The sequence below is a fragment of the Anas platyrhynchos genome, chromosome 3 (genome assembly GCF_047663525.1).
Source record: "Anas platyrhynchos isolate ZD024472 breed Pekin duck chromosome 3, IASCAAS_PekinDuck_T2T, whole genome shotgun sequence".
Classification (NCBI taxonomy): domain Eukaryota; kingdom Metazoa; phylum Chordata; class Aves; order Anseriformes; family Anatidae; genus Anas; species Anas platyrhynchos.
The window spans coordinates 38767084-38790788 of record NC_092589.1 but is presented as its reverse complement, the minus strand read 5'-3'; the positions used below and the strand labels follow the sequence as shown (position 1 = coordinate 38790788).

Below are 23705 nucleotides of genomic sequence, written 5' to 3'. Positions count from 1 at the left end.
AGTTGTTGCCTTGAGTTATTGATCAGTCTTTTCCTTCCATTTGGGAAGCAGGAGACAACATAACCCTGTCTCAGAGCACCTCGTTAACTCAGGCACTACAGATCCACTCCCCACAGAGGTGATGTGAGAGCAAAGGCACGAGTGTGAAATCTGTCGGACAGCCCAACAAGCTGCAGGCAGGGAGCATGTGCTCGGGGCTCCTCTGCACTCTGTGGAGGGCACACCTCTGACCACAGTGAAGCCACACGTAGCTAACGCTGCTGCGAGCAAGCAAAGGATGAAGTTGGCTGCAGCATTCAGAGGTTGTTCCTTTCCTCTAACAACATTTCCAAATGCCTCCTGAAAGCTCTCCCAGGTCCTTCAGGTGCTGGAGGGACACGGACAGACATGGTCTCCTGGCACACCTGTCCTACCAACAGCAAATCTGACATAGCACAGGAAAAGAAGACAAAAAAACCTTTGTGCATCCCAAAACTAAGGAGTTACATATACTTTGTCTGTCCAGAAAGACACATAGCTATAATCAGACTCTTCTACATACACCTTATCCCACTCATTTGGTGGGCACAAAGCAACCCGTTACGTACAGGGAATGACACAAAACCTGCTGTCACACAACCTGCATGGTACCGAGTGCTCACAGCACAGAAGTGGTGACCACCTACGTTCTCCCCTACCTTAGGGTGCAAGTTTCACCCAGCCCCCACAGCAGCAGCGACCTTTAGAACTATTCAAGCTTCAAGAAAGTCCAAAGTCTCCTCTGGGACTGGATTCGCTCTGGGCTAGGCACTGTAAAACTGCAGGGGACTTTTTCCCATTTTTTTGTGTTCTTAGTAGAAGGTGCCTGGGCTCGTTAACAGAGAATGGGAGTGCAGTTTGTGCACGGATAAGCAACAGGGCTCAGCACAGAGCGGGGCTAAATAACAAGCTGTGTTTCCTTAATTTCTGCACAGAACTGCAGGAAGCGTGCAAACCCCAACAGCAAGTCTCTGCCCTCACCCCTTCAGCAACATCGTGCTGCAAAAACTGCAAGCAGGGCACGGGCAAAGCTGGTTGACACACAAACAGACCACACTATTTCCAATATCTAAAATGGTTCCCAATGTGCTTCAGGGCAGTAAACCACTCCTCACATCCTTAGCTGGTTACTGATTACCAGCGCCGATATCACTGCCACAGACAACGCCCAGGCTGCGAAGATGCTCGTCCCCGGGAGAGGAACATTTCCCCGTCCCACTTGATACGGGGCACCAGTCTGCTCTGTGCTGGCCCAGCTCCGTGGTGATAGTCCCAAGTAGGAAATGCCAGAAGATATTACTGCCTTCTGCTTTGATGTGCCTCAGTCAAAGGGAGATTTATCAAGCGTGGTCAGGGCGGCTTTCCCGCCCCTGCATTTCTCCATTTGCCTTTACAGCCCCACCCGTCCTCTCCACCCTCTTTCTGCCCCATCTCTCCACGACACAAAGACACAACAGCATCAGCTTTCTCTTGGGTGTGCCGGGGAACCCGCCTGCTCTCCTGGCTGGCTGGAAATCACCAAGAGGAGCTTCTTGGGGAAAAGGAGCTGGGAAAACTCTGAGGGGATGATGCAAATTGGGACAGCTCTTTCTGAGGGGACACCACAGCCTCCAGATTTCTTTTCTTTCCGCTTTTCCCTTCTCACAGCTGTAAGGAAATGGTACCACTGAAGAGGGATGCAAAGCAGCAGCCAAGACAAGAAGGAATCTCCCCTCTCTCAGCACCTGGACCCCTCACTAGCACAGTGTATCATCCTGGGCACGCATCACTGCAGCCGGGCAGCAGACACCACGGCCACACGCAGGACACCACAGCCACCGTACAGATTCTGCTGTCAAATAAAGAACAGGACTCTTACTGCCTTGCAAAAGTATTTCAGTGTTTCCTGAGTGAGTCTCAAACACACAACTTAGTGGAAAGCTTTTCTTGCCTGAGGAGCACCGGGAGCCTTATGAATAAAACACCTCCAGGAAGGTCTTTGCAGACGATGACCCACACTCTGTCCTACCAGTCCTCCTCCACTACAGCAAACTTTTCCGAGGCTTTGCTCAGAGAAGAACAAAATTAAAACAAGCACATTGCTGCCCTTGATCTCACTAAAAAGTTTCAGGTTTCTACAAACAGCCTCAGCAAGCTTTACAGTTCCTGACATATTGCTCCCAGAAACGTGGTGCCACCAAACATGCCCCGTCTATGACACTTATTTTCCTACCACACCTCCACCTGAGAGGGGCCAGACCTGCCCACAGTGCCGAGCACCCAGACTCTTTTGCTCTCGCTTCTCTCTCCGTCCTTCCCCTTTCTCTGCTCCTGACTCCACCACCAGCAGCAGGAAGCAGCACAAGACAACCCAAACCAGACCCCACGAGCCAAAGCCGCAGACCAGCAACACTTCGCTAGGCTTCAGATCTGAGTTTAAAGAAACCCCGTTAACACTTCCACTTCCAGAGGTGTGGTAGAAATTACATGGATGCAACATTCTTAAATTTCAGCAAAAGCGGTGAATTTAATGCACTGTAAGCTTATATATTTTATTTTAGGAAGATTTTTATACAATTTCCTTTGAATATGTCGCACTTTGTAGTATTGAGGCTCAGTTATTTATTTCATTCACTGGAGCAGAGACATAAAACTCTGGAAATACAACACACTGATAGCATTTCATGTATTTTTAAGACTGCTTCAAGAAAATGACTGCAAACAAACCACAACAAGTAAACTCTGCATCCCTATGAAGCGTTCAGTCTTAAGGGTCTCAAGACAGAGGGTCCTCACACCATGCAAGGCTGGCCTCTAATTGAGAACAACTGTATGGATGTGAAAGCATTTGTGAACCTTTAAAGCCAGAGCATGGAAATAAAGGCCATTCCTCATTTAAAATGGCTGAACTGCTTTTCCTCAAACCCACATGCATGAAGCTGCTTTCAAAAGGAAACCATCTGGAAGAGCGCAGCTCGATGCATGAAGTTTCAGCAAGTTATAAGCAACTGTAAGTGCCAGGGATGGAGCAAACACAAAATGAAAAACACTTCAGCAACCTTAACCACTCCCGCCAGAGCCCAGCTCCAAAGATATTTAACTCATGCACAGCCCTCGGAGCACGAGTATTCCCATGGAAGCCAATACTTTAAATTATTCCCTGACCTAAGTACAGTCCTGAACTGGGGCCAGAAAATAAAACTGCCAGCGTTTGGGCCTTCTCTCACTGCTATCAATAAGGATGTTCCCTTACTCCTAGAGCCTCCTTTTCTGGTTAGCATCGTGGTTTCTCCTGTTGCAGTCCTGCTTCCCATGTCCCTACAGCTCACCGTGCCATTGCAGAGGTCTGGGCAGGGCTGTCCCCCCAGCCAGACCCCAAAACCAGCTGCTGACCCCTACCAGCTAGGGAGAGCACCCACCCAGCCACACTGCGCCCACACAGACCCTCCAACGCTGCTGGGTAGGACAGACAGGGAGGAGGTAAATGGCAAATCCAGCAGGGTGACGGAGGAGATGTTGCCTTCCCCCTCGTATTCCTTGCAATAGTTTGTGTGCTGAAGGAGGTGCTGTGCTCAAGACCCAAGCTAGCAGCGGTTTATAGCTGCACAAATGGAAAACAAGAAATACCAGGGAAAGGAGGGAAGAGCAAACAGAGAACTCCCAGATTAGGGCTGTTAGAAAAGGGCTTCCTTTACTAATGGGATTGCAAAAATGCTGGGAAGCTCCAAACGAGAGCTGAACCACTTCGTGCAGGCGTTACTGCAGGCATTTCATAGACTGCTGCATGCATGTCACTGAAAACACACAGCGCTGCTGCTTACGCGCATGTCAACCCAAAAAGAGGAATGGTGGAAAGGTGCAAACTCTGTCCAAGAATTTCTTTTGTTCAGAAAGACCCACTGATTTCTGTCTTCTTATAAAAGACTGCATTGAACCATGGTTGCTCTACACATTTGCCTGCATCTGCTCCTTTCACCGTCTCCCATGGGCTGCTGTGTTTTTTCTCAGACTCCCTTTCCTGAAAAACAATGAAGTTGAGTTTCCTTAATAGAAGTTGAGTTCCTGTCTGTCTGTCTATCTCGTCCCTGTTTCCCACACCTGTGCAAATCAGAAGAGTCCCTCAAATATAACCATCACAGCCAGCCTACTGGTCTGGCAGCCGTGACCGGCATCGCCGAGTGGTGCTGGCTGCAGCTGGGTTTACGCGAATGCCCAGGGTGCTTGCACCAATGCCCAAGGCACCCCGTGCCAGCAGCCCCGTGTTTCTTCCCAGCTAACATTCCCCCAAAGCATTTCCTTTCTACAGCCAAAGTCTCAACTTCCTGAGTCTTAGCAAATGTTTCCCAAACTGAGTCTTTGCAATCATTTCTTTCAGAGCCGACCCCGGGTGACTAACCTCAGGCTGCCGAGACACCATTGCTCAGAGGATATTTCACATTGCTCAGGTTGGCAGCATCCTGGGTGATTTGGACAGGAAAGGTGAGTACATGGCGCAAGACGGTTTGTTCTTTATTTCACAGTCTCCCTGTCCTCAGCCTTCTTTCTACAATAGCAGCTAAGTGTGAATTTGTTTAAAAGTGCATTCTTGCCGTGCCCCTTGGCTGTGATGCTCGCACAGCACCAACAGATCCTGGGGGGGTTCCCATCCCCCCATACCAGACGGGCTGCATCGCCCGCTGACCGGCTCCTCTCACAGCCAGCCCCACAGCCAGACCAGTGCTGCTTTGAAAAAAAGGTCACAAACTGGTATTTTGTAATTCTGTGATAGAGCTAGTGCTGAGTCAACCCCATTTGGACTCGAGGTCACCTTGCAAGGAACCAGGCACCAGCTTGGGGTCCCCAGCATCGTGGCTAATTCACTAAAGCCAGGCTTGTATCAATTACTATTTTGTAACTTTTCTTTCATGCCTTCCTCACTCTTGGCTCTCGGTGGGGCCAGGATTTAATTCTTTGGCACTGAAAAGATCTCCAAGCCAGAGCAGGGGGTTGCCAAGGCAGTTAGTACAATAGCAGGGCTTACATGCTAATGAGTCCATGGTAAAGACTGGGATCCATCATCAGGCATCAGCGATTTAAACAAATTCCAGAAGAAATTCCATCTTCCAACAAAGAAATAAACTTTTTCCCCAAAGGATTCACAACCACTCAACCACTGAAGAGCTGCGGTAGTGCAGAAGGAGCCTGGAGTGAAATTCAAGCTGAAATAATCATAAGCCATCTAATTGGTATTATCCAAGCTGAAAAGTAATGCAAGTAAGCAAGCACAAATAAGTAATGCTGGATTTCTTTTTAATCTGCTTGGTTTTAAACATGCAAAGTCTTACATATCACACTTCTACATCTATATAGGTAAATAAGTATTTTTCACGTTATTTTGAGTTTTATAGGATTGTAAAACCGAATGGCATTGCAATAGGGCACTGAAATAAGCTAATCATCTTCTGCAGCTATGGAAATTAAGAAGAAAACAAAAATGTGTATATATTTTCTTCTCCACGGATGAAATAACTGTACTGTGATCATTTTTGTCTCCAGAGAAAAAATCATTGGGTTGCATTTTGTGGTTTTCTAAATAACAGGAGGGATATTCAGATGCTCAGTGTACAATGTGTGCCAGCTGGCCCCAGAGCTAGCTTGAATATACAGACACCTGTGAGAATTTAGGTAAGAGTTGATAAGGAAGTCTTTATAATGCTAATGCTTGGCTAAACTGAAAAAAGCTTCCCTCCTCATTTCTATTTCCTGTTCACCATTCTCTAAGCAGACCCAACCCCATTCTCACCAAGGTTTGTCATCTCTGGATGTATGCATATCCTTAGAGAGCTGTGCTAACCATTTCTTATCCGTTTAAGATACGTTCTTTAGAAGACAAATTGCATCAGACAAGGGATGCTGAGTAGGAAGTAGAAGAAATAGAGACCTTTTTTTCTCCAAAGCTAGGCAGATGGGAGTGACAGATTACAGGAACCACAAGTGCCAAGCGAGGCACACGCTGCTCTGCAGCCGAGACTCCGCGAAGCTGGCAGGGAGCTCTGGTCCCCTGGCTGCACCCAGTGCTTGCCTGGCAGACAGAAGTTTCGAGGTACCACTTCAAGACGTTGTGATATTTACAGCTCTGTGCCACGGGGAGCAAAGGCTGGTGCACTCCTGGCCTCTGCAGCTCATGCTAGGTGCCGTTTGCCACCTTGTCCCTCCTCAGAGCTTGCTGTGTGCTCCTCTTTCATCGCTCCCCCAGCGCTCTAGCTGTGTGTCATTCCCAAGTTAGCGGCAGACCTGGATGATGAGTGGCTTTGTTTCTTCTGACTAATACAGTGCCAGGATGAAAACAAACCAGTTGCCTTTAAAATGTTCTCAGACCCATTTTAGAGAGCTATTATCCCCATTTAAGAGGCGACAAAACTGAAGCGCACAGATATTAAGCAACACGCTCACCTCGTGTGTTTTGCCAAGAGAAGACCAGAGCCCATTACTCAAACTGACGAGCGTATTTCCCACCCTCTGTATCCTGCTGTCAGCTGGCCTTGGCAATGTGGAGCAACATTTTCTCACATGTGATTTTGCTCTTTACTTTCTTTTTTCCTTTTTTTTTCCTTTTTTTACTACCATAATCATTTACTTGAAGTGTTTGTTCTTAATTACAGTAAACATTTTTCCATTTCTGTACAGATGGGAAATGCACTGGAATAGAACTGGATGGTTTAAGTTTATCATCTGCTCATCTCTTGATAGAGATCAGTATAGATTAGAGGTAAGTCTGTTTATCCGTATTCATTTTCGAAAACCGAAATGATATGCAACAGATTTATAATTAAGCAGAAGTGATGATGTTGTACAGCTTAGCTAAATGGATTTGCCACCTTAGATTAGAGAGGAAGCCATAAAAACAGACCAGATGTTACATTTTTTCCCTCTCTGCTGAAATTTGCATGAAAATCCGACATCCTAAATAAAATCTGAGGTCGAAGTTTTCAAGCCTGGGGATCCAATATTAGCCTTCTACAACCAGGCTGGGTACCCGAATAAGACGGCTTCATCTGCAGGGGCGGATGAACAACCCCAGCGAGGAGTGAAATCGGAGTGAAATTTACCTAGGGATTTACGTGCCCACACGCTGCGGCAGCTTCAGGTTTCTCAGCCTGTTGCACTCCAAGTTTCTCTTGTGGCTGCTGCCTCGCTGCCCTGCCGTGCGCACGTCTGCTGTGAATAAAACCAGCTGCGCCTCAGCACTGCGAGGCCGCTCTTACAAGCGATCCTGCCCAGGGCTGCCCTGCCAAATTTTGCGAGCCCTCCCGGTGCCTCAGCACACACGGCCTCCCTTACTATACACGGAGAAGTCCCGGCAGAGCTTGGCGCTCCTGCATACCCCCGAGCAGCGGGCTGCCAGCCGTGAGCTTTGCTCTCCTAACCCCATCCTGCCTGAACCGACGCGGGGATCGGAGCTCCCACGGCTTTGTGGAAACACTTGGCTGGAAGCAGGAATCAGCCTACGGCGTATAAAAGCTGGAGGCAGTGCATTAGACAATACGAAATACCCAAAACTCAAAGACGTTGACCAAAATCTCTGTGTTGGAGGCCGATGCCAGCTTGGCTGGCCAACACTTCACCCCGTTCGCTTGGCGAGGCCAGACACAAGTCGTGACCCCACGCCTCTCATCTCCCATCCGGCAGAGCTGGGCTTTGCAGGTGAACTCTTGTCCTGGCGGGTGTCTTACCACTGTCTTTGGTGGAGCCGGGGTTTCACAATGCCTCATATTCCATTCATGGTGAAATCACCCTGGGTATTCATGAGGCAGAGACACCAGCCATAGCCCTCACATCCTGGAAAAGGATGGGCTTGGTAAGGGCCTATTAAAGCCAACATTACCCAACTGCTCCTGGGGGAAGATGTTTTCTCCTGTTATTAGGCACAGTGATTAAGTATCCTGGGTGACTCACAGACCTTATGCAGCCCATCAACAGCAAAAGCCATTGGAGGCTAGGTAAATGCCCTTAAAACGTGTTCTTTAACACACATAGCTCACAGTATTTTGAGCATCAGTAGCTGTGATGTGAATCATCTTAGTGCACCGAAACTTTGCTTGGTGATAGTTGGGTTTTTACACGAACAGAATGCCTAACAGCTCTTAGGAACTACACGATGGCCCCAATCAAGCAATGAGCATTGATGTTGATTAAGAGATGTTGTGTTTTTTGTGTTTTTTTTTTACTTAATGCATTCAGCTTCCAGCAGCCTGGCTTTACAGTGTGCACACGCAGCACTTCCTTGGCGCAGCCAATAGTATGTAACACAGGAAAAACCTTCTGACGTGTATATGCCAAATTATTATTTTTAGAATTAAAGGGAGATAATTATTTCATAATTCTTAGTCTTTTTAATTTCCAATTAGCTCTCTGGGAAAAAAAATAATAATTTTGAGCCCTCCATACCACTTCATACTACTTATCATACTTTTATTGATGCAAGCACTTTAAAGTAAGAAAAATTTTCTTCTAAGTAATAGTTTCAGAATAAGCAGGGGTTTTAAAGGAATGTAGCTGCTCACAGTATGCTGTGATTTAAAAAAAAAAAAAAAAAAAAAAAAAGCCTAAATACATCATTAACATCTCTAGGCAGCTAAATATTTTTTTTTAAACCTGTCCTTTAGTCACTTGGATTGATTAATGGCACATTTCTTGTTGTGAATAATTCAATGCCTTGGAACAGTATTCCAATCACAGCTGATTATAAATTAACACTCATTTTAACTGATGCAGGTAATCATGCCAATGCCACAGCAAATAAATACATTACCGAGCGTTACATATGGATGCTGCAACGTAAACAAGAAGCTGAGAACTCCATTATCTGCCGGTGCATCCCTATCAAGTCATTTCTAAATATTTCATCATTGTCTAGGCTGCATTCAGATTGCACAGAATAACTCGCTACCGATAAAAAGCAGATGCAACTGTTTTCTTAGGTATAATTAGCAACAAGAAGGAGTAAGATTTCCTCTGTTACCCCTTTAAACACTTGCTCAGGATACTGGAAAACAAAGCACCTTCCCTGGCCTCCCATGACAGGCCATACTTCCCTTCTAACAAGTAAAGAAGTTTGGCTGGAGGAAAAGAATCACAAAGGACTGATAAATAACTTTGTGGTTTTATATCAGATCAAAGTAAAACGTGGCTGCTCACTGCACTGTGCACAACAAACCTTTGCCCTGGCGTTGTGAATGGCAGAGCTAGAGACCTTTTGATATTTCTTGCCTTCTGACCCCCCTCCCAGGATTCATCCTCATGTTTTGTGCATTGCCAGAGTCCCCGAGTAAGGAACCACACGCTGGCACGCTCGGTCCCGCTCCTCAGAGCACTGCCTGCCTGCCTTTTTTGAACGTACTCCTCCGGCCTTTGTTCGCTGACTGCAGAGAGCTGCTGTGGGGCTCTGCAAGATTTTGCTGCTCCTTCCTTTGTAGCCTTTTAACCAGCAGGCCATTGCTGCACAAATGAGATACACACCTTTCAGAGCAGAGCTACAAACAGCTCTTGAGCTTTTCCAATTCCTGCTCACCATTCACACAAATTAATGCAGAATATAGAATAAATATAGACTCACACTGTTGGGCTAAAATACTTTTGTATATATAACAGATTCTGGCACTTTTTTTTTTTTTCCTTTCCAATGTCACATTAAAGGCTTTATTTTATTAGACTTGTTATACTCCAGTATAAAACTCTCACACATCATTTCAGGGTCTCCTGTTATTTCAGAGTGAAAGGAGAACTAACAGGAGCACTAATTAGGAAAGTTCCTTCTGAAATGAAAGCAAAGTCCTACCTACATCCCTTGTCTGCAATCATGGACGCCACATGAAACTACTCCATAACTCAAGTTTTCCTCTACACATCCCCACTTCATTTTCAGCCCAAACATGAGGCTTTTTGCAATCAAAAGTAATCCAGAAAAGGCACTCCTGGTTATATGTGGAAGTTGATCTCAGCCATTAAAAAAAAATATATATATATATAGCAACTCTGTGGAGAGGAAAAACACAGACATTAAAATAGCCCCGACATATTACGTGATGCATTTTCATTGTATTTATGTTTCTTTCTAATAGACGTGACTTTTTACTGGGAAATGAGAGGGTGCCTAGGATTTTGAGTAGATTATTCAATGCTCAGTTCTGCTCCACACAAAAAGCAAGTAATATTTTCTAGCCATAGCAAACGTGGGTAATGTTGATCAACGATAACAGCTGAGCCTGCTTCTCCAGAAGATGCAGGTTATGAATGCCATCCTGAATGAAAACGTACATTTTGCTGTACAAACCAAGTGGATTTGGAAATACCAAAAACAAAAAACACACAACCAACCAAAACAACAATAACAACAAACCCAACTTCCACTAGTTAATTTTGAAATATAGCCTTCCATAGAAGGACTGCATATTAGTCTCCAATTTGTCTCCAGAAATAAAGCCTTGGTCTTTAAACAGCTGTGGTCCAGCCTAAGCCTCTTCATAATCATTAGGCAGGGTAATGTATATTTATTAATTCTCACCTTCCCTCTCCCTTATTTTTGATTGTCAGGCTTAGTCAGGCATAAAAATGAAGCTTTTGTGCAGTCAGAACATCTCATGATTTTTCATGTAGCACTTCATTTTGTTTGTCTCTGGGAAGGGATTGAGAAGTTAGGGTTTGTTGAGATAACAGGACGTTTCACTCAGCCATCACATTCTGACATTTGATAAGTAATTAACTAAAGGAAAGAACAGCTGTTAAGAGAATGCTTAGTGACAGCATGTAGATGATTTAAGGCCAATTCATGAACCATATAAGCCCCATTTAAATCTAAAATGTCATGAGATGCACTGTAAAAAAAATTGTATGATGCCTTTCCTTTGCGGTATAACAAAGGATTAGCCTGCATCAGCTTGGATGTCTGAATGTGCCACCAAATACTCCTCTCATCTAGTATGGGAAGCTTAGACTCCCGTATCCTAAAGCCTGCTTTAAAATCTTATGGCAAATAATACATACAAACTACAATGAATTATTACAAAAGAAGGCAGCTTACTGGCCCTCTTAAACTTCAGCAGCATTTTGCCTAGCTCTCATGTTGCAGTTTTTCTCATGGCAGTGATTTAGACTAAGAGATCAGATTGATGAGTGGGTACGTTTGAAATAAAAATGAGTGGTAAGCTAACCACAGCACTATGGACAAGGTAGAGAAGAGCTAAAATGAAAGAGCAGCATGGGAAAAGCAAGGCAGAGGTGGCAGATGAGAAAGGACAGCGAGTTTATGAATGAAATGCGTTCTGAAAAGCCAGGCCCACGAGACAGAGCAGCTCCAGCAGATCCCACGTACGCACAGTTCCTGCTGCTTGCACGGCAGAAAAACCACGCTGATAGCGGCCTCTTGCCATTCAAAGACTACCCATAAAAGCGGTTTATTAGTTTTCATAGAACGGATAGGAAATAAGCAATTTTGCTTCTCCAAAGATACCTTCCTGAGGATCTTCTTACCTAGATCGTCTCCCCAGTACTTAGAATGATATTAATAGATTTCTCTTAGCTCTTCAAGAATTTTGACCTCAGATGGCTGCGGTAGTAGGTAGAGGATGTGCCAGCCGACAAACCAGCCAGCACACCCTGACATAACCAGTTCTGCCATTCTCCTTCTGCGACTGCCTCACCGAGAGGCTTGTTATTCTTCCAGGACAAGGATTCAACTGCAGGTGATTAATAATAGCTACCACGTGTGCTTCGAAAGAGAAAAATGAAACGAGGCACAAGCACCTGAACACCCCTCCCCACAGCCACTGTCTGATACAGATCTGTCCCGGAGAAGCAGAAAGGTTTGCTGTGGCTCTTGTGCGCTTGCAGACATTGCTGTGTGCATCTCTGACCTGAATATCCTGGTCAGAGGAAGATAGGAGCAAATCCTTTCAGCTGGAGGCCGTTATGCCACATGGGAATGGTTCTGTAAATATTGATATGTTTTCCCCTTCTGTCAAAGACAAGACCAACCCGACAAGCATTGTTGGACGTGTGGGGTGAGAATTACTTTCTGCTTTTACAACTGAGGAAGAGCAAAAAGGTTTCCCAGCACCCCTAGCAGGGACCCTTGGGGAAGTACCAGGACACCTGCAAAACACAAGCTGCTGGCGTGCTGGGGAATGCAAGCAGCTGAGCTACGACGGGGAGACAGCTGTGGATGTAACCCAAACCAAGCCAGCGTGTTACTGAAGTGGTAAAACAAAACACTGGTGTCCGAGCACTGCAAGAAAAAACAAGCATCAGAGCTTTGCAGTAGGTGAGAGTGCCCGAGACAGACGCCTCATGATGATGACAACCATAACTGGTTGGGAAAAGGAAGGGGCGCTGAATGCAAGATGAAGTCTGCAGCCTGCTGCGATGGTGGAGAGCGTGTGTCTCTAGGCCGTGCCAGCTCCTCCTCCCTGCAGCTATATCGCAGCCCCAGAGGCCAGGCCAGGCGGGCGAGGAGCAGCAGGGAAGGGGAGAAATATAACCGAGCTGCTGGCGGGGGGCTGCGAGCCTTCTCGCTCAGCTGCAACCAAAAGTGTTGCAACTTCCTTGAGCAACAGCTACTAAAAGGTTGGGCCCTTCGCGTGTAAGATTAGCAAATTTGACTTGGGGGTGATTAATTAAGCAAAGATGATTAATGGCAAAGGCATTTCCTAGCGTGCGGACCCCAGAAACAAACAGGAGCCCTTAATCCTGACCGTCACAAGCAATTGGGATCATGACTGTTAGAAGATTTTTTTTTTTTTTATAAATAGAATGAATGTTGGAAATACAAAAGTGGCAAGAAACACATTGTTATACGTGGAGAAGCTGACATTCAGCAATAGGCATGAGACTGTTAATAGCACAGAGCTTTCTTCTGACAGCTAATACCAGGATAAAAAAAAAAATAACAACCGGAAAGTAGGACTTGTGTATATTGTTATGTTTATAATTCAGAATGAATATAGAACAGAGAGCCGTTGCTTTTGCAAAATCCTTTTCCTGACCGTAGCTATATTTTAAGCCATGCACAGGATGTTGATACGCATTTATGGAATTGAAAAGCTGCCCCCCCAGGCCGAGGGGCCGCAGGAGCGCATCGCTTTGTGCCATTAGGGTGATGATGAGATTTAGAAGGGGAGCATTGCTTACGAGATTACTTTGGGTACGCAGTCAGCAGCCTCCATATGGATGCCGTTTGTAAGTAGTCGCTAGCGCGAGGTCAGCTGAGAAGGTTTCTGGCACAGAACAATCAGGCAGCAAAATAAACAAAGCGTGAAGCTGTTCTCCAAAACAGCAGCCAAACAGACCTCATCTGTCAGCAAAGTGCACCACATTCGGGCTGAGATTCCAGGGCTGGAAGTGCAATTTTAAGGAGTGCCACAGATCACTTGTTGCAAATCGTTGTATAACAGCGGTACCTGTAACTCATTTAAGGGGTTGCTGTTTACTCGGAGCAGCTCTCCTACCACAACAAGCCACCTGGCACAGAGCTCTAATGAGATCCTTGAGGATTTTCAAATAAAAGTTTAGCATTTACTTAACTGAGACTGGCTGTCCCATGATGATTTGTGTTAATACAATCCTTTGCTATAGTTTCAAATAAACACTGAGGAAGTCTATTGATGTTTATGTTATCCCTTAAAGATACCATCCCTTCCAGAGCTCTAGATGTGACAGGTACAGCACAGATAATCTGCACTGCAGGATAAAAACCCTATTCTCATATTCTCATTTCCATCCCAGTATCTAGAAATGAACAACACCTTGAGATGGTTGACTGGCAAACAGGTTCAGCTCCAGCAGGGAAAAAGGCCTTTGTGCTGTGAGAACTACAGCCAAGACCATGGCTGAACTAAGCATGAATTCCTGACGAGCAAAGGACAAAATGTACACAAACATTATTGCTGCTGATTCTGGTTTATAAATAATAATAATAGTGAATTAGGAGCTGCATTAAGTTGCCTTTTCCAGGAGCAGCTCCTCTACTTACATTTGCGTATATTTTTTCCCAGAGTCATTCACAAGAGTATCTCAAAGGCTCTTGGGAGGCATGTGTTAATAAATATTCTGCCTGTGATTTATGAGAGGGGAGCCGCCAGCGTTAGCTGCAGTGCGCCCCTTCTCCAGCTACCACAAACTTCTCCTAGCCGAAGACGACGGACCCTGGGAGCTCAGGAAGAGCCCTGCAAGGAGCACGCTGTCCTTGAGATGCACCTGGGTCTGGAGGGGTGAGGGGGTCCCAGGAATGCAGCCGTGCTGAGGGAAGCGCCACCCACATGTCCATATTTCAGAGGACATCCAGCTGAGCACTCTGAGCAGCGCTGTTTTCGCTTCTCAGCGGCGCTGGGGGAAGAGCGATCTGCCAGGGCTCAGCCCACTCACTGCCTCCTTTCTGCCAAGCGTGTTCCAGGGGGAATACGTGGGCAGCAGCCCCTGAGCTGCAGAGCAGCAGGGCTGCAGCTCAGCCAGCCTTTACGTGCCCCTGGGCTCGGCCAGGGGCTGCATGCAGGATAATGACGATGCTACAGTCGAACAAAATTAACAAACAGCAGCGAACAGCCCTCCTCGGACCGCACTGATTTTTGAAGCACAGATGCGTGCGCCGTTCAAGAGCAAAAACCAGCACCTTGGGCTGCCTGATGATGAAGTCAGTCACAAGTAGGCGCCCAGTAAGTTTGGGCATTTCACCCCTCTTTGAATTATCGCCTTCCTTGAGTTCAAGCAGCCAGCCGGAATCGCTTGCCATTAGACCAATGGCTTTCCTTTTATAGGTTACAGATTTTTTTTTTGTATCTAATTGCAAAGAAAGCCATTTTTGGCCTGCCTGGGCAGTACACATGTGAATCAGAGCAAGCCCTTGCTTCTGTCTCCTCACATGTATCATGGCACTATTTTCCTCCGTCCCCTTTGTAGTACAGTACATTCTACGTTGTGAATCATTTCCATGCAAAAATAGAAAGCAGCGATGACTGCGCTCACTTCACAACAGAAAACCAGGAGCTGGCACCCCATAATTAAGGTGCCAGGTTTAGTGGCGCTGTAACTAATTGCTGCACAGAAGGGCTTGAGTGTCAGCTGCAGAGAGATTCATAGACCCCTGAATAAACATTTCCTAATAAAACGTGATTTAAAAAATAAATTTAAAAAAAATAAATAAATTCTGGTCTTTGGGGAAGATGCAAAATAACACAGGGATATTCAGTGCCATCTCCAAAAAGGGGCTCGGATATTGCAACACCAGATAATGTCAGACCTAAAAGCAAAATGAGACGCCCTGGTTCACAATGCTGAGTTAGGTGCCCATGATCCCTGTGAAACGAAGGGGGCAAATTAAGCACCTAGGAGTCAGAATTACAGCCTACAAAAGGCCAGGGGAAGGGAAGGGAGATGCCTGCCTGGCTATGGTGCAGGCTGGCGGTGCTGAGCTGAGCCTCCTGGACAGGAGGAGCGCCGTCCTCGTCAGCAGGGTGCCAAGCCTGAGCTCGTAATCCTGCCGGGAGGCCGACAGCATTAACCAGGGCTCGCTGCCACCCCGACACGGCTGCCCGGCTCCTCTCCGGCCTGCAGCTTGCACCTGCCTGGGCCGCGGGCAGAGAAAGCCCGAGCCCTGCTGCAGGAGGTTGTGCAGACATCCCCCTCAGTGCCAGGAGAAAGCACTGACTGGGGGCTGCGCTGGCTCCCAGCCGCTCAGCAGGGCTCATCGTTTATTTCTGCTGGAAGAGGCTGCATTAATACTTTCCTTTCCAATTCAGGCAGGTAAACTTCAACACCAGCTGCTTTATCTTATGTAACACTCCAGTGGTAGAATCACTTGAGTGTTCTTCAAGTGAAAATACATCAATGTGTTGGGTTTTTCTTTCCTTTTTTTTTTTTTTTTTTTTTTTTTTTGGCTGGAGAGTTACCCAGCACTGTACAGAAGCCACAGCCAGCTCGGCTGCACAGGTTGGTACTGCCTTTGTAGGGTCAGCTGGCAATTTAGTGAACAACACAGAGGAGGTTTGGAGTGAATTGCCAAAATGGAGCTTCAGTGGCCTTGATTTTGATCTCTCGCAGTACATGAGGAATTGTATTACAGAAGCCAGAGAAGCCAGGTGAAGGAGAGCTGATACTGAAGCAACTGGGCTCAGCCTCAGTACTGCAGGGGCTTGAAGTCCTTTCAAATTATATGGAAATGTAATTTAAGCAAGGAAGGCATTTTATGCATCATTTTTGTGCCACAGACACAATATGTCACAATATGCACTCCATCCACTCCCTCCTGTTTCAGCTGAAGGAAGAGTCATATTTTGGCTCATCTTTGATCTGAACTCAGCATAGCCGTACCACCAAAATACACCTCCTCCTGAATCCAGCAGATGCTCTGAGTTCTTCTAAACCCTTACAAGGCAAGAAAAAATTGTTTATCTTCTCTATTTTTATAGGATGCTTCACAATAGCAACAACTATATTGCTTTTCAGTATGCACACAAGTGCCTTCAGGAGTGAAATGGCACAAGCTGAGGAGTTTGCGTAGCCTTCCTAAGACACTTTGGCCAAAATCCTGCAAAGCCCATGTGCCAGCTGGCTTCCAGCAGTAACCTCGTGGCCATTACAAAGGCAATTTATGCAGTCCAGCTCTCCACAAGCTGTGCTTAAAAGATTGATGCCCTCACGTACTACAAAGGCCACAGGCATAGAAACAAACGATTACGAGGGTAACAGGATATCAGGCACCAGCTGAGATGAAGTTACTGGTGATGGTTGGGGATTAATAGCTGAGCTTTGGTCTTTCAGCAATAACCCAAGGAGTTACCACCCCATATTTGTGGTTACCGTGCTCGCCCTGAAGTCAAAGGGGAGAACACAGTCAGTGCCCCAAGGGCTCCGGTGTGAGGGCCATTAGTTTGGCTTACACTTAGCAGCTGAGGTGCAGGCACACGCTCTGTTCAGCTGGTTTTGCTGTGGAAAGAGGCAGCATCCAAGCAGCACCACAACCAAGAAGTGAGCTGAGGTGATGATCTAGCAGGCTAAGCTGATTCGAATTACTTGCATGGACTCAGAGCATGCACAGAGCTCCCAGGCCCCCGCTGACATATGGCAATTTATGGACGTTTTGCATTTCAGATATCCATGTGCATTTTATTAGTGGAAGTATTCATTTGCATAATACTTAGTGGAGCGAAGTAAGTTTCTGAGGGCCTCTAGACAGCAGAATGAAACAAACTGCCTGGATTTTGGAAAAGAAACCACGGTCAGTTGAGGCACTACTGTTACTGTTCCAGCTCTTGCAATGGTTTGTTAGTTTTTGCCTCAAAATAACTGTTTTCCATTACGAATGCCATCAAGCAGTATAACAACCTACCATAACATGAAGGACCTGTGTACATGGCAGGGCACAGAGAAGCTTGAGTGTTTTTTTCCTGCCTTCAAACAGCTGAACTTTAGACAGTCCCAGTCTGAAAGTACTGCAACTGCAGTGGTATCTGCCCAGGCTATGTGCCTGGGGACAAAGAAGCCTGATTTTTCAGGATGCCGAATGGGGATGACCTCTCTTTATATGGGACAAGTAGGCAGCAGGGAGGACCTTGCACTACACCACTCAAAGCTGGAGCAATTTTGTGGAAATAAAATACTGCTTATAAATGAAAATGATTAAAAAAAATAAAACAAAAGCAAAAATCCCCAAAACATTTTAAAGCTCAGGCAAAATAGACAATACAGGTAGACAATACAGACCACATTGTCTACTGAAGAGTGATTCCTAGACCCACTTAAACTCTGGAAGTGAGCTACAGAGGTTGCTTCTCTCATGTGCATCTCAACATGCATATGAATGCTTCCACAGCCTTTAAACATAAGGTGCCAGGACTATTACTTCATGAGTTTTAAGTCTGTTGCTAGCATTTTTCCTGTCAAATCTAGCAAAGCAGGAATGAAGCACGCAGAAACACTTGGCAGCAAGATACAAGCTTTTGGTTCACAGATGGATACCCTCCTTCTGCCTTCTGATAAAATTGCCCATGGAAGCCATGTGCTTGAGCTGGGCTTCTTGAAGAAAATCTGACTGCATCACTACCTAGTATAGCACTGACCAATTAGGCAGATGAGTTCCTTATGTAGTTTATTCTCTGAAGACATATTGGAAATGTAAACTGTCATTTTGTCTTTACTTTCATTGAATGTTCCTCAAAGAGCGATGAAAGCACAAGTTGACATCAGATTATAATTGTTTCATCACTCAAATCATTAGAAATGGAAGAGTGGATTCTTGCAAAAATGGGAACAGCTCATCAATCCAGAGATACAGGGTGGCGGGGTCACAAACTCAGAGAAGCCTCTCATCTAGGAAGACCCAAGGCTCATCCCCAAAAGCATACCAGGTCAGCTTTGAAATCTTCTGTTCAGTGTAACCAGCAAGGCAGGGCCCGCATCTCCCCTTGGAGGAAACAAAGGGCAGCTGAGGTGGAGGACATCGTTCCTATGGCTCTTAGTTCTACCCTGCCAACAGCAAACAGGCAGCTCTTGCCATTCTCAGGGAAAACAGAGCCAGATAGAACCGATTAGGACCTTGACAATAAAAGCTACCCTGATGTGTACTTTACAGCAGAAAAATCCCAGATCTTCAGCACAGCAATTTGAGCTATTCCATGAGGGGCCTCCAGCCTTGACCTTGTGGAGATTTCTTCAGCATTTCTTCTCCTTAGCTGAAGCTTCCTTAGTGAAGCATAGAACATGGGCAAGCTCAAGGGAAAATAAAAGCTGCCAGAAGAAAAGGAGATTTTCTGCAGCAGCTCTTCCAACTCCCAGTAAAGAACCACAAGAGGATTTTAAGAGGTTTTACAGGAAGCTGCTGTCTGCAGAGACCCCCACAGCATCAAAGCAGTTGTGATACTATAGCATGAGGGTTTCAGAAAGGAACAGCTAGCGCAGAGATGCAACTTCCCTGTGTGTTTGGCTCTAGATACAGGCTGTGATGCCAACATGGAGCAAACTTGTCCTGCTGGTAGAATAAAGAGTGATTAAAACAGGAAGAATCACAAAGTCTGTCTGCTCTTTCAGATGATCTTGCAAATTGGTGTGTTAAATCTGGGCAGTAGGGATGGCTTCCTCATGGTGAATGTCACCAGAAGACAATCTTCCAGTACTTTTTGTTTTGCAACCTCTTAAAATGTAGCATATAAATAGATGTATAGATATTAACTCAAGGAAAATGCCGAGTTCTTAGAGCTGAAAAGGCAAATAAATTATGCAGTCTGTCTCAACTATGCTATCTGAAGAAATACTTCTGGCAATGTATTACCCTACTTCATGAATCAATCCAAATTATTGGAAGTTTTCATACATCATAACCCACTAAGGTTTATTTTCAAGCATATTCAAGGCCTTGCAAATCAAAGGAAAGACTACACTGATCGCAGAGCTTCAGAGTAGACCTTGAATGAACATCTACATCATGATTTCCCTCTCCCTAACCATTGGAACAGTCAGCAGTAACAAAACTCTGCCTTTCCATTTTGGATACAGAGAGCTTCCAAGGCATTTTGCAAAGCCTGTAAGTTTAGTTAGTATCAGAAAAACTGGTCATTTTTAAGAGGAATAAATATTTATTGCAGTTGGAAGCTCAGACTACTCAGAAATACACAGGAACTGAAAAACCCCACATGGCCTTCCTGGGTCTATCATCCAGTGCTTCAAAGTTAATAACAGATATTGCAGAGGTTGTTGAACTTTTTTTTTTTTTGGCCCTTATTTCTATAGCAGCATGCTGTAACTGTGAAGAAAGCTTCAGTAAAAAGCAAACCCCCAACATCTCTCATTCCAGAAACAAATGACTTCTCTTCTAGAATCCTGCCGATGTAGAAAGCTAGCAAAAATTCATTCCATATGCTGCTAGCTGCATATTTCTGGCTGCCAAAAAAAAGCAAGTGGCTTCCAAGAAGGTACCACAGGACTGGGCACATGTTGCTGTAAGGGTACAAGAGATGACTAATGCAATCTCAGGGCCTGTCAGGCAAGGAAGGAACACACTTTTCTGAATGATCACGATAAGACTGCCTCTCATGAAAGGGATCAGACCACACAAGATGATAGCTCATGACTGAAGGAGCACTGCTGGATGGAGGGCTGATACTGTTTGACTGGTCAAGGTGTCCATTGTCACTGACAGTACTAGTTTACTAACAGGAAAGTTTATTTAACTTCTGAGCAAGTGCACACCTACCTAGATCTGACCTGCAAGATAAGGGTTGTGCAATTGGAACAATCTAAACACTCAGTTCCACCTGTGTGGGCCACTAGGAAGGTGTTAATGACCTTAACCACCACCCTTCCAGCTTGAGAACTTGCAGGAGCAGGCAAAGGACTCCAGTGTCTTGGTATCACTCAAACAACAGTGCCAACGCTTGTACTATTAGATGCTTGCAAGCTCATTTCCCCCACGTTCTCCTAATGATACGTTTTTATCCTCTGTTCCCCATCCCCTTTTACTCTCATTTTCAGCCCAGTTCCTTCTAAAAAAAGGCCCACAAGCAATGCACCAGTGTTACATGACACTGCATGACCCGTTCTTGCTTAGTCTACTGAAACTATAATAGTTATTGCATCAGGTAATCTCCAAACAGTTTTGCATGGAATAAGTCTCATTTAGGATTACTGCTAGAGCTGGGTTTACCAAATCTTCTAGGTTTTCAGAGTTTTAATCAGAATCTTAAGATAACTCTGTTTGAACTAGATCTTTGTGCAGCTTCCTGAACTGTATCTCAGGACTCTCAAGTTTAAGTCACCAAAATATTCTCTTCTCTATTATTCACCTTGAGAAAGCAATAATCTCCATTCTTCAAAAACATGGAGAAAATAAGCAACCTGACACACTGCAACTATCCTTTGTAGATGAAAAACTAGGTATACATAAAAGATGGGGAAATGCAGTGGCATATAAACATACTTACATGAACTCTCCACGAGCTCTCTCCTGGTTCCTTCCCTCTTTTGATCCCAGAGATGATCCTCCATGATTTTCAACGTCTATTAAGCACACATGTATTATGCAGTACCTCTTATTTTGTCAACATCCCTTCTGGCTGAATTTAACAGTTTGACCTAGCATATCTCAATGTATTCATACATGTTAACATATTTAATAACTACTTTTCTCACCTGAAAAAGAACATACTAGTCTTCAAATTCACTTCAGAGAAGTTATTGGCAATCTGAACACTTTTTAATTGAAAAATTTATCATTCGAGACTGAATTAGAATAAAATTAAGTATCTATTAAGACAGATTTCAATGAAAAAAAAACATTTTTTAAATGCAGAATCTAAGGATTTATTGAAGTCTAATTGTGAGTGTTTTTTCAGCTCCTATTAGCAATGCCCTGTGATGGTAATTAATCCCAACCTATGGAAGCTCCCCTTATTTAACAAGCTGTTGGTAATTCAGTTTAACATAGATTCTCTCAATAGGACTGAGCTACTGCCCAAGAAACAAATTACAGATGCCTTGCAGAAGTGACATACATAAAAATAAGCACTTTGCTATTTATTTTGTGCAGGTTGTTACCAAGCAGCCCCTGGAAGGAACCACAGAAGATTCAGCTGCCTTACTCCTGCAGAGCCAAGCCTTTGGAAACCAGTGACTGGATTTGAGACTAAATACCCAGTTTGCATTACCTCAGTGGATTGATCAGCTGTGCTTCTGCATCATCAATCTACTAAGCTATACTCTCCCTCAAATAGTTTCACTTACCTTATTAGCAGGCTTCACTTACTCTCTCCCTTACCTATTAGCTGTCCTTGATTTACCAACCAGCTATATCTTAACAGACTGCAAGCTCACTAGACCTACTATTTCTTGGCCACTGAGGCATTCCCCTCCCTCCCCCCAAAAAAATCCAGAGCCAGGTTATCAGGGAAGTATTTCCAGGACAGCTCCCAGCCTTCTCAGAGGCCCAGAGTACACAGAATCCTGATCAGCATGCTGATGTCTTCTCAGTGCTTCCAGCAAAGATAGCACACAGTGATCCTCCTACAAAAGCAGTAGAGGCACTGTGACTCCAGAGCCATTTAGATTGCAGTGGACCTCTTCAGATCACTTAGTCCAACACCCTGCTCCAGCAAGGTCAGCTGCAGCCACTTGTCCAGCACACTCACAGTTGAAGTGTGAGACTTTACCACCTCTCTGGATAACCCACACAAGCATGGACCATCCTCACAGTAAAAAAAGGAAGTCTATTCTGTTTAGGTGGATTTTTTTTTTCTAAATTTGTGCTGACTGCCTCCTTACCCTGCCCGTAGGAACTAGTGAAAGCAATGTTGTCCCCAGCTTCACTCCCTCCAACAGGCACTTACACACATTAAGATGGCTCACCAAGCCTTCCCTCCTCACCCAGCTTGCAGAGCACCAGCAGCTTTCACCCTCTTCACATTAAGGTCTCCAGCCCCATTACCTTTGGGGCCCCATACTGGCCTTACCCCATGAACTCCCTTTTTCCTGTACCAGGGAGCCATGAAACAGTGCTCCAGATGTTAGCATGTATCACACCATACATTAAGGGAGCTGTCTTCAGGCAGATCCCCCCTCCCAGTTTCAAATAAAAACAGATCCACCAGGTGCTTTACTGCAGTGCTGTACCACAGAAGTTTCCACCACTTATTTTGTCTGTACCCCAAAAGACATGCTCCCCCCTTCTGTAGAAAGTACTGAGAAGCACCACAACCCCCATTCTGCAGCTTCACTATGGCGTAAATGGAACTATAAGGCTTACAATATTGACCTACAAACCAAGCATTTCATTTAGATATCAGAAAGACAATGACAAAGCACTAAATACCAAGCAGCTCAGCATGTAGAGGTTGCCTTTGAGCATTCCTCACCTACTCATCACATGAAAGGCAGTCAACCTTGGCCAAGGCAATCTCCCAAAAATAAGACTCCCTATTTTTACTCTAATAATGCATGCTGAGTTGCAATAGAAGACTGTGGTTCAAAATAGTTCAGAGACTGCTGAAGTCAAGACACTGGACCAGCAAATGCAACATCTTGTTGGACCCTTCTTTGTACTCCTTACCTCTGGAAGAGGGGCTTCCAATAGTCCTGCAATACAGAGTCCCAGCTGGTAGTCCTGGTACCCTGTCAAACAAACTCCTTGCCAGTTACAAGGCAGTGTCCAGGCTGCTAGGCCACAGGGCAGATGCTGGATAGGTGTTTTTTCAAATCACTCATTTTGTAGAAGGCAAACCCAAACTGCCATGATATTCAAACTGTGAACTTTGTGAATCCAGTTGTCAATGCACAAGCAACAATTCTAAGGAATTGTGATGCTGGCAGAACATTTTGACAAGCCTCATTGGAAACCCAGAGGTGCTTATAGTCCTTTGGAAGCAGGGCTTCTGGAAACCAGTAATCATGAACATTCAATTGAGTATTGCTACAACCAGGTTCATCTGCTGTCCTAAATCTGCATTTTCACCAAGTATAAATACCTCAAACATGATTAAAAGTTTTAAACATTAGGTAACTGCTTTGCTGGGACCAGTGAGAGTAACCAGATGCAGGGGCCAAGGCTTTGTTTAAAGACAGCCAGAATCCCCAGCTGAGATAATCACATAGCACATATAGAGCAATTTTTCATTCAGAGTACAGAGGCAAAATAGCACACAGGCTCTGGCATGCTTTCGAGGTCTTGGATTTGCCCTTAGTTAAAAAACACATTT

At 45.1% G+C, this 23705-nt stretch overlaps 1 long non-coding RNA gene across 1 annotated transcript; it reads left to right on the top strand.

The window, feature by feature from the left end:
* The first annotated feature begins 919 nt into the window (after positions 1-919).
* LOC119716433 (uncharacterized) lies at positions 920-22404 on the top strand. The gene is made up of 3 exons (XR_005264410.2): positions 920-4476; positions 6664-6745; positions 21545-22404. It is a non-coding gene; the product is annotated as an uncharacterized lncRNA (long non-coding RNA).
* Positions 22405-23705: the final 1301 nt, after the last annotated feature.